The following is a 17,634-nucleotide window of genomic DNA, read 5'->3' on the forward strand; positions in this document are numbered from 1 at the left end:
GCAAAAGCGGAGCCCCCCTGGATGGTGCTCACTGAAGACAGAGCGGTGATAGTGAGAGAGGTGAGAGCAGAAAGTCATGCAAACTTGCTCCCTCCAACAAACACACATGCGAGCACAAACACACATATACAAAGTACGCTAGCTGCTCTAAATGTGGCTTGTAGAAGGAAATTCTGAAATCTGAGTCTTGGCACCAGACAGGCTGGAAGCAGCCGGGCTGCTAGATGCAGAGAGGGAGAGGCTGACAGAGAAAGGGGGCTGATGGCAGGGGAGAAAGAAGGGGGTGGGGGATGGAGGGGGGCAGTATTGCTAGAATTGCCTTGGCTCTTATCAGCTTATAGGCAACATGAGGCCATGGCAACACTCTGACCTGCAGTTTCTCATGCGTGCAACAGATGAAGTCGTATATATGCATGTTAAAACCCTCCATGTCTGTGCAGCCCATTGAGTTCACACGGATTGTTAGCCAGCAGTAATTGCTTTTTTTACATCATAGTTGATGGATGAAAATTTCCAAAGGGTGCGTCTGGTGTGTGCATCACTGTTGTTTTGGTAATTCACTTTCCAACCCCTTTTCATTAATTCCTAAAAAACATCAAAAGAACACAGTCAGACACATTTAGAACGTTTTAGCAGATCGATGTTTGTCAAACGGCAGTAATTATCGCTCCTTATGAACTTGAACAATTTAAACTGGTAAAACAGACAAGAATTACTGATAAACTGAGTTTCTCTATAATCACTTTGACTAAATACTGGTTTTAGATTAGTGGCATTAACACTTTTGAAAGCATAATTTTGCGACAAGGTGTGTAGCGTTGAGCCTCTTTCTCATTTTAAATTGCATAAATGTACCCACATTGACATAAAATATCAAATCATCCCCACTGTTTCTTTGTCTCTAGAATAATTCAGAACTGTATTATGTAAAAGTGGAAACCTATAAGCCATTTTCTACGGACAGCATTTGTTTGGAACAGCCAATATTTTGGGCTCTCGGTGCAGCATGTAGATATCCAGGCCAAGGCTTGCTACATTGGTTGGACAGCAAACAAGGACACATTTCCAAAGGCTTTTTAAAAGTGACACTGTAGTTAAATATGTGGCTGAGGTTGCTCGGTGGTCAGTGCTGCAGTTGTGTTATCCCGAGGCTGCACATTTGATCCCAGGTGGCATCAAGAAGAACATTCGGCCAATTCATTTATGCAAGTTTGCACATTGTAGTGACCTCTGCAGAAAGGACCAGTCAAAAGAAAAATAATAGCAACAAATGTAGATTGGAATTTTTTTTTTTTAAATAAATTGGTGTAAAAGTTTGTTCAAAGACTGTTTTACATACATGTGCCCTAGTTTAGTAACTTATATATTACACAGAAACAATTAATCTGCTTAAAAATATTGCATCTTGTCAAGTTATTCTGCATATCTGTGTTACTAATTTATTTTATTGATCCACAATATTATCGGCATGGTATCGGCCAATATTAGCGATAAATTTAAATATGGCTATTCCATCAAAATAACCTACCGTTATAAAAAGTGCTGTTTGTATATATATATATATATATATATATATATATATATATATAGGTGCTGTTTTTTATGACGACCCAGTGACAAGGATTCCTGCAGCGCCAGCACAACGTTATGATGTTACGCGCACCGTTGAGTTTAGATATGTGAAAATTTACAAATTTGCACTGTTCGAGTGTTGTCATTGTGTTAGAGAGTAAATGTCATGAATAAATTTGACATTAAACATAATCCAAGTTGAAGTGTTGCATCATTTTCAGCCCCTTTTTGGCATCTGCATTTGGTAGCAGACCAAACTGACAAAGACCCTGCAGAATAATGTAGTATTTTAAATCCACAGCAGAGAAAGATATGTCGTCTCTGTAAGTAGATCTAGGAAAAAATATTGGTAATCGGACAAATTAACCTTTATTTAAGCAGGAAAATCCACTGAGATCACAGATCTCTTTTGCAAAGGAGGGCTTGAAGGCAGCCTAACATGCATGTTTTTGGTCTGTCAGAGGAAACTGGAGTGCCTGGAGAAAACCCACGCAAGTACGAGAAGAACATTAAAACTCCACACAGAAAGACCCCAGGTTCAACCGGGGATTGAACCCATGACTTTCTTGCTGTGTGGCAACAGTGCTAACCACTGAGCCATCATGCTGCCAAATAAGTTTTAACATATCAGCATATCGGCCAAAAATCCAATATTGTGTGTCCTTAATTAATTAATTAATTTTTACACTTTGAAATGACAATTTTCTCTTAAAAAATGTGTTCTATATATGTCATAAAAATATAGAAAAATTAGGCAAACGTTTATTTCAGTTTCTGATATATCAAAGAAGAGCCCACAATTATGACAAGGCATTACAGTCCACCCAAGTAGTTTGTGGTCATTCAGACAGACCTGCTAATAAGCTTGTAAGTCCACAATCGTTTTTTTAGTCCTTTATTGAAACGCAAACAGTAAAAATGGCACCAGTTAGAAAAAGTCCACATAATCAGATTTAAAATATATGGAGATTCTTTTCATTTATTTAATTGTCCATCATTGGTAGCCTTAACCTTCTCTTCTTGGTAACTTTACTGAGGCATAAAATACGTATTTGTTTGCCAACGCAGACTTTGAGTCAAATCGTACTGCTGTCTTATGATCTGTAATGAGTGTGTTTCAAAAGCATTTAAGGTGCTCAGGTGTGAACTGACAGATAGTACTGATTATGGCATACTCTGGATACTAGTTTGGAGGTTCAGATTTGAGAACTTCACACTTTTTATATTGAAGGAAACATCGGGATTTCAAAGTATGCACTTGATCCCTGATAAATGTGCTTGAGCAGGAATACACAGTTTTCCCCCCGTTTTATCTTGCCCACTTATTTTCACTTTCTCTTCCTCTCCCCTGGGAGAACGAAAGAGAACGAGTGTATGTTTAACCTTTGAAGCTGGCCTGCTGCGCTGAGCAAGGCCTGCCACCTGTTGGCTCTGTGTGCACGCATGTGTTGTGCGTGCACGAAGAGGTAAATCTCTCTAATTTTGATGAGCAGAAACAACAGTGGAGTCACCAAGGGGATGAGATGGCGAGCAGCGGTTGACGTTCTCAGAAGGGAGGTGGGGGACACGTCCAAGGTGGGATCACCCATACACAAACATATTCACAACCCCTCCTCTGTCGGAGGCTTGGTGACACTGTGTCTCACATGATGATCGTGGGTCCAGCCTGGGTGGCTCCAGACCTCTCAGTATGTGTATGTGTGTGTGTGTCACACCAATGGGGTCGCTGCCTGGGCCACCATATGCCACCCACCCAGCCAGGCAGAGGAGAATGGTGGGGGCGATCCTTGACAACTAAAGCCACCAGTTGGCTCATTCTCTCAGTCACACGCCGCCTGGGCGCCATGTTTAAAGTCCCACAGCTATTTATCTGTGATATGGACAGAGGGAGCTGGTGAAATGGGTGGGGAGACTATTCTTCTTACTGCGGTAGATGCTTTTAACAAACAATAACCTATTTGCTCATAGACATGGACGGAGACATGGATGATGATGGTGACTACATTGGCATAGGAATCTTGCGTGAACAAATATCATACAAAGACCATCAGTTATTTTTGTGGTGAGATGAAGCTTGATTTATACATCTATGTTATATCAAGATAAAACTTTGTTAAAACCTAAACAAGTGAGATGCATAGTGTTCCACTTTTACTATTGTGTTTCTGACAAAACAAAATTCATACATTAGTCTGCTCCAATGTTTGTTCAGCTGTGAAGACATTTTCATCATATGTACTTGTGCATTTGGACCCGCCCTCTGTGGACAGATATCAGTGATCACGCAGGACTTTGCGTGATGACAGCAATGATAAATCACCCATTCAGTAAGAGCTTTAACTCAACAAAAGGGACATTTCTACTATGTAACACAAAATCTTTTTTTACCATGGTAATTATTACCGCTAGTAATTTCAGCTCTGTTGTATGTACAGTCTGAGCTACAAGGTAGAAATGGCAACTTAAACAGCTGATGTGTATTGCTTCTCCTCAGCTGCCAAAATGTTGAAATTGGTCAGATAGCTCATTTCTTTTATATCCAGATATTGTCGCTGGGAATTTTGTTGCTTCATCCATCCATCCATTATCTTTACCCGCTTCTTCCTTTTTGGGTCGCAGGGATCACTGGAATCAGAAATATTCAGTGCTCCCCCACCCAATGTGAAGGTTTCAGGTCATTTTAAAAGTATTGCCCTCCTTCCAGAGCCACTTTCTGAAGTAAATTTATATTCTGGTAATTTGTATTTGTACTAGTAACTACAATGGGAATGGTAGGGGTAAAGAATGATCCAAGGAAACTATACCCTAGTTCTTGAAAATGGTCCTTGCAGTGAAAATGCTTGTTTAAAAAAAACCTTTAAAATAAATAAAACAATGTAAGGAGACAATTTTAATTCATAGCGGGGGAATTTGTCACTCGGGGACAACAAAAACAGATTTTTTGTTGTTGAATTCCAGATGAAAAATCCAGAAGTTCATTGCCACCTATTAGGCTGCAATGTAATAACAAATTATCTTGGGAACTTTTTTTTTCCTTCAACTTTTATTTATACAGGTTAATCCCATTGAGCCTTGAGGACTCATTTACAAGAGAGACCTGATGTTTTAACAAAGTGATGACAACAGTGACAACAGTGGATAACAACAACACTAGACAATCACAAAAGAGGCATACAAATTTAATTTTTTTTAACAAGTTAAAATAAAATGGTAACCAAAAGGACAGTCAAAAGGAAAAGTAGCGAAAAAACAGCTAGATTGTAAGGCGGTGTAGAAAACTAAAAACAGGAACATGTCTGCGTTGGTTCTTGCCAGGAACTTAGCAGATGTTTAAAGCCACTTAGAGAAATCAAAGTCAAGAGTTTCAGAGCTTTTTGTAAGATATTCCAGGAAACAGGAGCAGAGTTGAAGGCCCTTTTGCCTAGTTCAGTCCTCACTGAGGGAACACTGCAGGTAATGATGTCCTGAGAGCGCACGCTGTAGCTGCACTCATGCAGAGACATGTAGGAGGAGATGTATGAAGGCAGGGGACCAAGAAGTGATTTAAAGATGAAAATGTACCAGTGAGAGTCTGCGTGAAGTTAATGATGACCAGTTAACCAGTGAATACAGGATGCATTGATGGGTGCAGTAGTTACAGCCAGATATGAATCTTAATGCACCATGATAGACAACATCCAACATCTGCAGGTGCTTGTAGGAGCGTTCATGTAAATAATGCCACTGTAACCAATGGAGTGAAGAAAAGTCCGTTACAAGGTGTTTCCTAGCATTCAGAGTTAGACAGGATCTGTTTCTGAAAAAGAAACCCAGTTTAACTTTCAGTTTCCTTACTAGGTTTTCCACGTTGATCCAATAATCAAAGTTTATGCTCAATAATCCAGGTTAAAAAATAAAACAAGGTTAAGTGAGGTCATCTGGACGGTTTATTTTTTGCAGGACTCTGCGGTCTACACTCATCTCCAGGCCAGCGGTCACTCTTTCAGGGATGAAGATGTTCACATCCTGGACAGAGAGGAACGATGGTTTGAGAGAGGAGTAAAGGAGGCCATCTTTGTCAAAAGAAATCGTCCATCGTTAAACAGGGGTGTAGGCATCCGGGTTCAACTGTCCCCCTCTTACAATGCTGTGATTGCTAGTATCACTCAGCCCTCTGTGAATAGTAAACAGCCATCAGTGTGCTAATGATCCATTGTTAGGCTGATGGTCCTTCTTGAGCATGTGATCAGCTGGTTTTGGTTGTCAGCAGCAAAACTGGTTGATCCACTCTGAGACGGTGCTATTTAAGAGACTGAGCTGAATACAGCTCCTCAGACTGAGGAAGTCTCTCGGATGAGAGACGAAACGTTTCTATATTTTTTGTTGATTTGCTTTGTTTTGTTTTTTTGAATGTCCAGAGGACCAGATTTAACTTTTTTAGATTTTTCTACCTGGACTATTGAGCATGCATCAGGATATTTATTTTTTGTTGTTTTGTCATTCATCCAAAAGGACTTCATCAGTCCGAGGAGCCACAACAAACTCAGTCCCACAAGCAGCACACTCACATAGTGGACCAACCAGTTTGCTGGTGATAAGATGGTTTCTGGAGTCTGCCCCCTCCCCAATCTTTGTTTTGAACCACTTTAGCTATGTTGGCCCACTATGCGAGTGTGCTGCTTGTGAGACTGAGTTTGTTGTGGTTCCTCGGACTGATGAAGTCCTTTGGATGAAGGATGCAACGTCTCAAAAAAAAAAAATAAAATAAACGTCCAGATGACGTGATTTAACTTTGTTGGATTGATCCAATATTAGTAACAACACTGTTGGGACTTTGCTGATGCCGTGAGCATCAGCAAAGTCCCAACAGTTTGCTTACAGCAATATGTTAAGGGCTTTAGAGTGCAAATGTTAATTGATAGCATGGATAATTGTTACTGTGTTTAATTTTTTTTCGCATACCTTAAAGATGGCAAAAAAGTAAATGTTTACCATCAAGTTCTACTCTGTGGTGGTGAAGATGTGAAGGCCAAGATCTGTAATCAGAGCTGGAAGTGAGCTGGTGAAGGTCGCCAAAAAAAGGACCCGATTACTGCATCCCCCAAAGGATAGCTTTTCAATTTTAACATTAATGAGGTGATCGGGGCTGTGGAAAACTCTGATGAGGTTAAATGAATCAAACAAAATGCTAATTAACATCTAAGTCAAAGGCTGGAAAAGAGACCAAACAAAACAATCCATTCAGATTGATTAGTACATGTTTAGAAAGCAAATACAAACCTTGTCTGGTGCTTCTAGAACTGCTTTCTGCTGTAACCATTGCGCTATTAAATCTGGTTTCAATATTAATCCATCATTTTTCTCCTCAACTGCTAAAATGTTGTAATCGGCCACACATGTTAGAAGAGGGGTCCAGTGTCACCAGCTTAATGTCACCAGATTTCTTTTTAAAAATTTATGTTGCGCATTTCCCCATCTGACCTACTGGTGGTGGTTTTTGCACATAAATGTCCAAACAGGAACCAACACACCTATACAGCCCACTGACATGACCGCTTTCCTCATGCCATTGTGTTTGCTTCATAACTTTTGCCACTTCAATTTTCATGTCTTTATCAATTTACTGCTGACTCTTTCAATCATCTTCCCAATCTGTTTATTTAAATCTGCTTCAGTATGAGTCAAACTCCCCTGCTGTTGTCTTCTCCCAGTTCTCTTCTTACCCAATTCAGCCTTCCCTGACATATCCAATCACCCCAATAAACACCCCAACTTCTCACTTTCAGGGTGCCTCTCAGCACACAGACACCAAGAGATGATGGCAGAGTACAGGTTTGGATTGGAAACCAGAGAATCGAGTCAGAGACACTCAAGACAAGAGGGACCCAGACTCATAAATCTCCCTTATAGCAGCCAACATCAAGAATCAAGAAGACAGTTTGAGCAGGTTAACTTTCGAATATTGGACTGTATATACCCTATTGTCCGCCGTACATGTTGCACTTCCCTATAAGTCGCATCAGTCCATATTTGTATAATAAAGTGGAAAAATCCATAAATAAGTCGCTTTGCCGTATTATCAACATCTATTATGCGTGCATGGGAGGACTTTAACAAGAATTTAACAAGATAAACGCCTAAAAACAATTGTTTGTTTGCTCGAAATTATAGCAAAGGTGTGTCTCAGTTGAACTATTCCTTAAAAAATGCACTTTAATGGTCAAATCAGCTGAATTTCAAAAATAGTTTCGCTGCTGAGGTGCTGCAAAGCGTGCATGCGCAGATGCACGAGCCGTTGCATTTCTTTAAAATTTAACAAGATAACCACCTAAAAACAATTATTTGTTTGCTCAGAATTATAGCAAAGGTGTGTCTTAGTCTAACGCTTGCTTAATAAATGCACTTTAATGGTCAAGTTAGTTGTATTTCGCCGGGACGGTGCAGCTGGTTTGACAGTCGGTCCAAGCAGCAAGCAGAACGAAGGTGGGGAGACTAAGGCAAGTCGACTGTATCATTAATAGCTGGTGAAGATTCTCAGTCATCCAGGACATGGTAAATTCAAAAAAGATCAAGACAAAAACAATAAAGTTTTAAAGTATAATACAAAGTAAATAAAGTGCAGTTGTTTTTGTTTTGAACTTCTTTGAATTTGTCATTATAGCCACATTTACCTATTATATGATACAATAGCATGTCATACTTCTACTACTACTCTGCTGCCATCAAGTGGCTGAAAGTGGTACTGCTCTTTTTTTTCGTCAGAATTAATGAAAACAGTCATATCTCAGCCAAAAATTGGTTTATAAATATGGGGAAAAAATCCATAAATGTCGCTTCGGCCTATAAGTCACAAGGCATGCAAATTATGCAAAAAAACGCAACTTATAGGGCGGAAAATACGGTACATTTTATTAACAGCCACAGCAAAAAATGAGAGAAATATATCATTTAAAGCATTTTACATCAAATAAAGCCTGGAGAGTTGGTTCAGAATAATTTACAGAAGTTCAAAGACCTGCCTGTTTGTTTCAGATCAGCTGTGTGGAAAAGTTTTCTGCAGCCATGGAGAGTGATAAAACATGCAAATATGGCAAGCAGTTATGCCATATTGTGCACAGTTGGAAACCAACTGTAGCAGGCCAAGTGAATATTTGTTGTCCTCGATGTCATGAATCATTTTACCACACTAGCACCCCCTAAGTGAGAATATCAGAATGCGTTTCACATTTTATTTGTTTTGTATTTTAACATTGGGAGATCGTAAACACGTCTGTTTTGATTTTAATCTTGTGTCAAGTTTGGATTTTTTTTTATTAAATGTTGTTTTGTTTAATTTGTTTTGCAACATATTTTAGACTGAACAGAAACAATTTCAACAACTATAGTGGTGCTTGAAAAGTTTATTAACTTTTAAAATGTTCTATATTTCTGCATCAATATGACCTAAAACATCATCAGATTTTCACAAAAGTCCTAAAAGTAGATGAAGAGAACCCATTTAAACAAATGAGACAAAAATATTATAATTGGTCATTTATTTATTGATGAAAATGATCCAATATTACATATTTGTGAGTGGTAAAAGTATGTGAACCTCTAAAATTAGTAGTTAATTTGAAGGTGAAACTAGAGTCAGGTGTTTTCAATTAATGGGATCACGATAAGGTGTGAATGGACACACTGTTTGATTTAAAGAACAGGATCCATCAAAGTCTGTTCTTCACAACATGTTTGTGGAAATGGATCATGGCAGGAACAAGGAGATTTATGAGGAGCTCTGAAAAAGAGTTGTTGAAGCTCATCAGGCTGGAAAAGGTTACAAAACATCTGTAAAGAGTTTGGACTCCACCGATCCACAGTCAGACAGGTTGTGTAGAAATGGAGGAAATTCAAGACCATAGTTACCCTCCCCAGGAGTGGTGGACCAACAAAGATCACTCCAAGAAAAAGGTGCGGAATAGTCGGCGAGGTCACAAAGGACCCCAGGGTAACTTCTAAGCAACTGAAGGTCTCTCTCACATTAATGTTCATGAGTCCACCATCAGGAGAACTTTGAACAACAATGGTGTCATGGCAGGGTTGAAGGGAAAAGTCACGTCTCTCCAAAATGAACATTGCTGCTCGTCTGCAGTTTGATAAAGATCACGAGGACAATCCAGAAGACTGTTGGAAGAATGTTTTGTGGACGGATGAGACAAAAATAAAACTTTTTGGTTTAAAGGAAAAGAGTTATGTTTGGAGAAAGGAAAACACCACATGAAAACTTTATCCCATCTGTGAAACATGGTGGTGGTATCACACCAGATACTGAAAGCAAAAAAGGTTCACATACTTCTGCCACTCACAAATATGTAATATTGGATCATTTTCCTCATTAAGTAAATGACCAAGTGTAATATTTTTGTCTCATTTATTTAACTGGGTTCTCTTTATCTACTTTTAGGACTTTTGTTACAATCTGATGATGTTTTAGGTCATTTATGCAGGAATATAGACAATTCTAAAGACTTCACAAACTTTCAAGCACCATTTATTAAACACAAGGTTCAGGTAGATTTGTTCTTCTTTCAGGATGTTTGGTAAATCTTTATAATGTTTATACATTATTACAGTTACAAAGCAAAAGAAAAAAGCATCACACATTCCAGCTGATGCAAGCAATTTCCACATTCTGCAATAATTTTGAACAGGTTCTTTTGTTCAGATATTAAGGAATTCTGCAGAAAACAAAGACTGACGTTTATACCCTCCTCGTTTGTCCTTTCGGTTTAAATGAAAAGCCCTCTGCCACATAGATGAAAAAGGAAAGAAAAAAAAATCAAAGGCGAAAATAAAAAAGGGGGTAACACTGAATTAAATGAAAACCAAATGAGGCAAGTGGCAGACTTGTCCAAAACCACTTCACGCCCAGGCCCTTGGAGCTTAGCCCCTCCTTTTCCAGTAAAAAATAGTGCTTTCTCCATGTTCTTTTTGCATCCGTTTGTGCACATTTCATAAAGATTAGCACTACACACACAGCCCAACACACTCCTAAATATTACAACGTGTGTGTGCTCGTGTATATGTGTGAGCATGAATATTGAGGACAGAAATCAGACATGCAGGCACAAGTTTTTGCCACTCTGAGCGTGTGCTTAATGTAACAACGGAGTCAGGCGAGTTTCCTTCCTGACATCAAAGTTCACGTCACCCTCAGCGTGCGGTCAGCGTGGTGTTAGCTTGAAGCCAGCTTGGCACCAAGCAGAGCAGAAGGCCTTCAGAGACAGACAAGAGTTAGGCCTTTCACAGCATTCTGTGTAAACTTACAATGAAACACTTGCTGGTATTGCATCACCTTCTCCTTTTCTTTTCTAACTACCGGTATTGTCGTGTGAACGTTTATGGAGCATTCACACTATTGTGATCCATTTTTCTTCTGTACATTTTTCAGCACCTTTCTTGTTCCACAATTTTTGTGCTCTTTCAACAAATGATAAATCAAATGTTCAGTTCTTTCAGAAGAAGGATGCTATGACTTTTAGCATTGGTGCAACTTTAGCTTTTTTAAATATTTAGCCTTTTCTGCCACTTTTTTCCACCTAGAAAATAAATTGAGCTCATTTTACATCCTTCAAATCTTTAGATCTGTTTATAAACTTTTACCGCTCCTTTCACATTTTGTTCTAGTTCAGCTTCTTTCAGCTTCCTTGTGCAAATGTAAATATTTTTTCAGCTACTTTCAGCTAATTTTAGCTGGGTTTTTTTCCCAATTGTTTTGTGCTCTTTCAGATCCTTTCTGCTAACTACATTTTTGTACTTTCTAACTTCTTTTTGCTTATTTCAGCTTGTTATGCTCCTTTCAGCTTATTTCTGCAAATTTCAGCATTTTCTGCTATTTCAGATACTATTTAGCTGTTTTTATACTAATTTTAGCTTTTTCAGCTAATTCCATATTCTTTGCACTTATTTATACTTTTTTTTGCCTATTTCAGCAAAAATGTGCTCTCTCCACTTCCTTCTGGTAGTTTAAGCCTCTTTCTGCTTTTGTTTTAAGCTACTTTTCAGCTGTTTTTGTGTGCTAATTTAAGCCTTTTCCAGATATTTTGCACTTTTTGTGCTAATTTCTGCTTCTTTCAGCCTAATATGGAAAAAAAATTGAGCTCTCACCGCTTCCTTCTGCCAATTGTGTGAATGCTTATTAATTTAAGCTTGTTCTACCTTTTCAGCTAATGTTTTAGCACTTCTTAGCTAATTTCAGCTGGTCTCAGATACATTCAAGTTTTTGTGGTAATTTCGGCAACTTTCAGCTTAATTAACTTTTTTCTAATAATGTCAGTTTGTTATGCTCCTTTCAACTTATTTCTGCTAGTTTTAGCTTTTTATGCTATTTCAGCTACTATTTAGCAGTTTTGTGCTAAATTTAGCTTTTATGTCCAATTCCACATTTTTTAAATTAATTTCAGCTCTTTCCACTTTCTTCTGCTGGTTTAAACTTCTGTCTTTTCAGCAATTTTTTTTATAGCTATTTTAGCTAATTTCAGCTTTTTAGCCAATTTCCTAATTTTGGGGCTTGTTTCTGCTTATCTGAACCTAATTTAGCAAATATATGTTCTTTCTGCTTTCTTTTGCTAACTTAGGCTTGTTCTTCCATTTCAGCTACATTTCAGCATGTTTTTAGCTAATTTCAGCTGTTTTTCAGCAAGTTCTTCTGCAATAAGCATTCACACTGCATTTTCACAGGAAATGCAATTTCTCCAGTTTAAATTAATATGGTGTGAATGCTGATTGTTATTTCACATGGTTGTCTTTAAGAACTTATACAAATGTTTCCATTCCTGTAAATAATTTATTTTGGCAAATAAAAACTACTTGGCTGAATTTTATGGCTGCATCTCTGCATGAAGTTGTAGCAAATATGCAACGTTGCGACATTATCTTGTGCCAAAGATTACATAAGGCTCTTTGGATTTTTTGTGAAAATGATCTCATGTATTTGGAGCAACCCTCAAATGGTGATTTAGAAATATGCAGATGGTCACCACATCAGTGAAGGTAAAACTGGTGAAATAAATACACATTTATTCATACTGTTCTGCAATTTTTATCAGCATTTTTCCCCCATTGTTGATCTTTTTATTGCAATCAAATAATAGCTACCTTTGTATTTTTCTAGAAACCCTAACATTTCCTCTTTTTCACTCTTTTCTCCAAACATACCCCTAGAGACTATTAGCTATGATTACCAATAACAATAACTGCCATTATCTTTTATTATCACATTTTCCCGAGGCCTTGTCAACCGAGACAAATTTTAAACTAACTATAAAACAGCGTAAGTTTTGTACTTGGACATGAGCTGTGTTGCCACACAATTTCCTTAATGGTCATGGCTTGTTTGTGTATCTGACTTTAATCTACATAAATGGCAATGGTCCACTAAATAGAAAGCGAGTGTTAAACCAATAGAAAGTAAAGTGTTAAGTCAACTGCTTTTCTGTGGAGGGCTGCTGGGAGGTTTCCAACTTGGCATTTTGTGTGATTTTTGTCTCAAGTTACACTATATATTCAATTTAAAGGGCAAAATGAGGGAGCAGTGCATAAATACACATCATGAGACTTTACTTTGAGAGCATATATTGGTGACTGAAAAGCTCAAATTTTCCTGTTTAATTTCACTGGAATGTGCCTTTAGGTTAATGCACTCCAGAGCTTTTTCTAGCAGCTTCACAGCCTTTGGATCAGGACTCCAAAAGAGTCACCAACCATCAGTTAAAACTTCAGATTAAACAAAAAAGAAAACAATTAAAATAGAGTATAGCAACAAACTGAGAAAGCAATCACAGCTTGACATTTCATGTGGAAATTATTTTTTAAAGTATGCACTCTGAAATTTGGGTCTTGCTTCAAAATAGTCTTTCATAGAGGAACTTGAGTAATAACATAAAGGAGACGTATTTTGACTATTTACCGTTATACCAATGCAACACCATTTTTATAGCCTAACATTCCATGAAAAAAATGCCTAACGCCTGCCACCTTTCATGTAAATTTTTAAACTAAAATCATCTAAATTTTATAAATATTATTGAATATTTATAAATGACAGACTTTGGGAGCATTTTGGACAATTGTTGAAAATCTCACATGATATTTTGCAAGACGTGTTATCAATGTATGTGTTGTTATTGACTCTCAGCTACCACATCAAATATCTGTAAAACTCACCGTGACAGTCAATTTTGTTTTGTCCAAAGTCCATTAGCTGTGGCATCCATCTTCTACTGGGTTTTACTCCAAAATTAATCACTTGTACTTTGTAGATGTGCATCCAATAATTAGTTTGCTCATGTTTCATTAAAATCTGTCAAGTGGTTGATATATTTTGCTAACAGACCAACAGGGTTGGTTCCAAGATTTCATACAAATGTTTAAAGCAACAATTTTGTGCACTGAGTGGCACTTGGAGTATGCATTGTAAATGACTCTCAGCTACTACCAAACCAAACTTGGGCATCAAAATCATTAAAAACTGGTTAAGATACATCCATATTTGTTTTATTCAAATCAACTGGCTGTGATGTTCATCTTAAAAGTTGTTGGCTTTAAAATCGATTCAGTTATAGAGGTACATGTAATGAAAATGTCCTGAAAATCCAGCAAATGGCTTACAAGATATTTTGCTAAAAAACAGAGTTGACTCCAAAATGTTAATAGCAAAATTTACAATTCTTTAACTGTTTTTTTTTTTACAGCAACCTTGTGTAATTCGTTTGCACTCACAAAGTGGGTTCTGTATCAGTCTCAGCTACTACGACATGAAACTTTAGGTTGATATCTGTATAATTAACTATCGTAGTTCGTAGGTAATATCCAATTTTGTGTTTGCTAAAGTTGATTAGCTGTAGCGGCCACGCTGTATTGAATTGACGCCAACAATTACCTATTTTCTGGCATATAAGTCTAAGGTTTTTGCATAGATTTGTCAGTCCTGCGACTTATATACTTTTTTCCATACTCATAATGCAATTTTTAACTGATGCTTTAAATTTTGAAGTACTGCAACTGTGAGTCCTCCTGTGTGCACTCGCTTCACTCAGCTGGTGCAGGCAGAGGAACGCTGGAGATCTAGCAGCTCCTTTCGCGATGGATGGATGAATAGATGGATGGCGCCGCACCGCCCAGGTGAAACGAAGCTGCTTTGACCATTAAATAAAATGCATAATAAATGCGACTTATATGCCAAAGCGACTTATATATGTTTTTTTCCTCTTAATGATGATTTTTTTTTTGACTGATGCGACTTATACTCTGGAAAATACGCTAGCAAGTTGTAGAAATACATCCAGTATTTATTTTCTACAAGTTTCATTAAAATTTGTCCATTAGTCAATGTGACATTTTGATAACCGACATTCATACACACAGATGTGTGTAAAACTGTTAATTGCCTTCACCTTTTAACGGCAGACGACAAAATATCATAATTTATTAGAAAATATTTATTAACTTAAGTAAGCAAAGTTATATTGCACAGACAAACTACAAAACGTGCTATAAATGTTGAAGAATTTCAAATATTCTACTGTGAACATTTTCTATAGATGATACTACAAGCAATCATGCTTCTCTTCTGACCACAGTGATGACTGAGCATTCCAGAGGAGCTACTCAGGTCTTGTTAAGGGTTGAACCAACCTTGTTTTACCTCCCAGGAGCCTAACTCAACACCAAACCTCAAATCTCCACCCGAAGTCTATTATTTGTCATGTCACAAAAGTCACGAATCACACTCACGTAACAGTGACTCAGCACAAAGTCCTACTCCAGCCGTAGCTGATCTCCTCGTTGTACCTCTTGTAAATGAGCGTGTTCATTTTACCCACTGTGCTCCATTAAAACCAGGCCACATCAGTCAAGGTCTGAACTTTAAAGGCCAGGTCCCCTCTCCTGGAACATGGGAGAAAAAAGCCCCACAGAGCTGTTAAAGGACCTCACACTGCACTCACACCTTAGATCGTACACTTAGCACCAAATCTCTGTTGGTGGACCACACGTCTCTGAGTCAGTTTGCGACCACACAGTTTGTCTCATAAGGCCAACAAAAGCTCTAGTAAGACCTCACAGCAGACCCTAGCATGATTTCATAGGACTTCAGAGAAACCCACCTGTAGCTCCATAAACCACAAAAGAACCCCACTGAATAACTACTATAGTCTGTGCAAAGTAATTATAAACCTCAGGACTGATTGGGAATGAAACTGTGCAGTTTTATTAGAAAAGCCAAGCTCAAAGGAAGCATAGTCTTCTTTTAAATCCAGATCTTTGTTCCCAGTGATGAGAAAAGAACACAGGAAATGCCAAATACACATAGAAGGAAGCTCAAGGAGGATACCAGATGCATGAACTGCAGGATCAATGGGTAGATAAACGCGTTGAGGCCAAGTTAAAAAAGGAAGAAAAAGGGGGAGAGTGAGAAGGATTCCCATGGGTGGGGACGGGAAGGCAGCCTTGTGATGGAAAGCTTTCAAGCTCCTTTCATCGGCTGCCTGAAGACTGGAACTTTACAAGAGCAAGATGAGCTGGCGCCACTAGAGCTACTTGGCGCTCCTCAATGAAACCAAGATGCTGAGGCAGAAAAGGACCCAATCATCACCCTGCCCACTCTGCCCCTGACCCAAAACACCAGCCCCAATCTGCATCAGCCAGAGGTTTTACTTTGTAAACAGACATCACAGCACTTACAGTATGAAGTTAAGCTTAGATTTAGACAAGCAAAGCAATCCCTGATTAACGGTTGTAAAAGTCATACGTGACTTATTTTAACCTTTACAATCTGAGAACCTCAAAGCTTCATGGGTGTTTTAGGCACAATTTTGAACGTAAACTCACTGATTTCTGTCATGTTTTATCATTACCAATCAGAAATTACAAACACCCCACTATCACTTGAGACTTATAATGTTTATTTGAGGCTAGAATACCATGCCAGAGTTTTAAACCAAGATCCTCTTATGTTGAGGAAAGCTAGAGTTATAGGCGGGATCTGTTAGTGCTTGAAGTATGTGTTGTGAATGACTCTCAGCTACTACCACATCACACTTTAGCTCAATATCTGTACATCAGACTGAGTTGTAACCATTTTTATGTCACCATATGCATCATACGGGTGACTCCAAAAATGAATCAGTTTTAGATGTACAGCCAATGATTCTTTTTAAAAATCTATCCAGTAGTTCATGAGATTATCTGGTAATAGACCCCAGGTGAGAAATAATAAAGACAATACATTAAAAGATGTCCTCCAGTCTTACCAGTCCACACTAAGAGACCGTCTTCTGTAGGATGCTGGTCTGTTTGAGGAAGTCTTCTCTGCTTTAGTTGGTCGTTCTTTCAAAGAGAGACGATGAGTAAATTTGGAGATTCCCGACTCTGACCTGAAAGACAGAATATTAATAACAATTATTTAACTGTCTTACACGTTGATAATAAAAGCTTGTTCGGGTTGTTTAAAAATAATTTCACTTGCACAATTTTTCCTCACCATACGCTTAACATCTATCTACTATCCATTAGATGTGCGCTGTTACAGCGTCTCAAAACTTATCGTATGAATTATTGGGGGGAGAAACGCAAAGTATGCATCATCTTTTGTATTTTTGCTTTTGTTGCCACAAATTAAAATATACTCAGCCAAATTTCAGTAAGATGAGTTTTCTTCTGTAAGAGTATGCAACTGCACATGGTGTAGCAGAGATCACAAAGTTCAAAGTAAATGCAGTTTATAAAGCTGATAGTGTAACAGTGATTCAGTTCACAGAGGAAACATTAGATTTCAGGGAAAGCCACATACTTCCTGCTTAATTTTCTCAAATATCATCTTCACAAACACAAATCACACATTTATCCTCCTCCACTGTGCCGAGACTATCCCAGTTCAACTTTCTGCTCAAAATTAAAACCAGGAAATGTAATAATTTGTCACACTAAAGCCTGGAGCACATTTGATGAGGCTCACACTGCAATATTGCTGTGGTCACACAGGAGACTAATCAAAATGCAATCATTTTTTCTATTAAAGAGTCTTGCTTATTGAGGGGAGGACTG

At 38.1% G+C, this 17,634-nt stretch overlaps 1 protein-coding gene across 1 annotated transcript in view; it reads right to left on the reverse strand.

Moving 5' to 3' along the window:
* Positions 1 to 16,888, reverse strand: part of LOC119423469 (ankyrin repeat and fibronectin type-III domain-containing protein 1) — a 51,829-nt gene extending 34,941 nt beyond the window's left edge. Inside the window, exon 1 of the mRNA XM_037690867.1 lies at positions 16,842 to 16,888. The gene's annotated coding sequence lies outside the window, so the exon portion shown is untranslated. The remainder of the gene's footprint in view (positions 1 to 16,841) is intronic.
* Between the last annotated feature and the right edge of the window lie 746 nt (positions 16,889 to 17,634).

Source organism: Nematolebias whitei, chromosome 17, assembly GCF_014905685.2.
Source record: "Nematolebias whitei isolate Nwh7 chromosome 17, NemWhi1, whole genome shotgun sequence".
Lineage (NCBI taxonomy): Eukaryota > Metazoa > Chordata > Actinopteri > Cyprinodontiformes > Rivulidae > Nematolebias > Nematolebias whitei.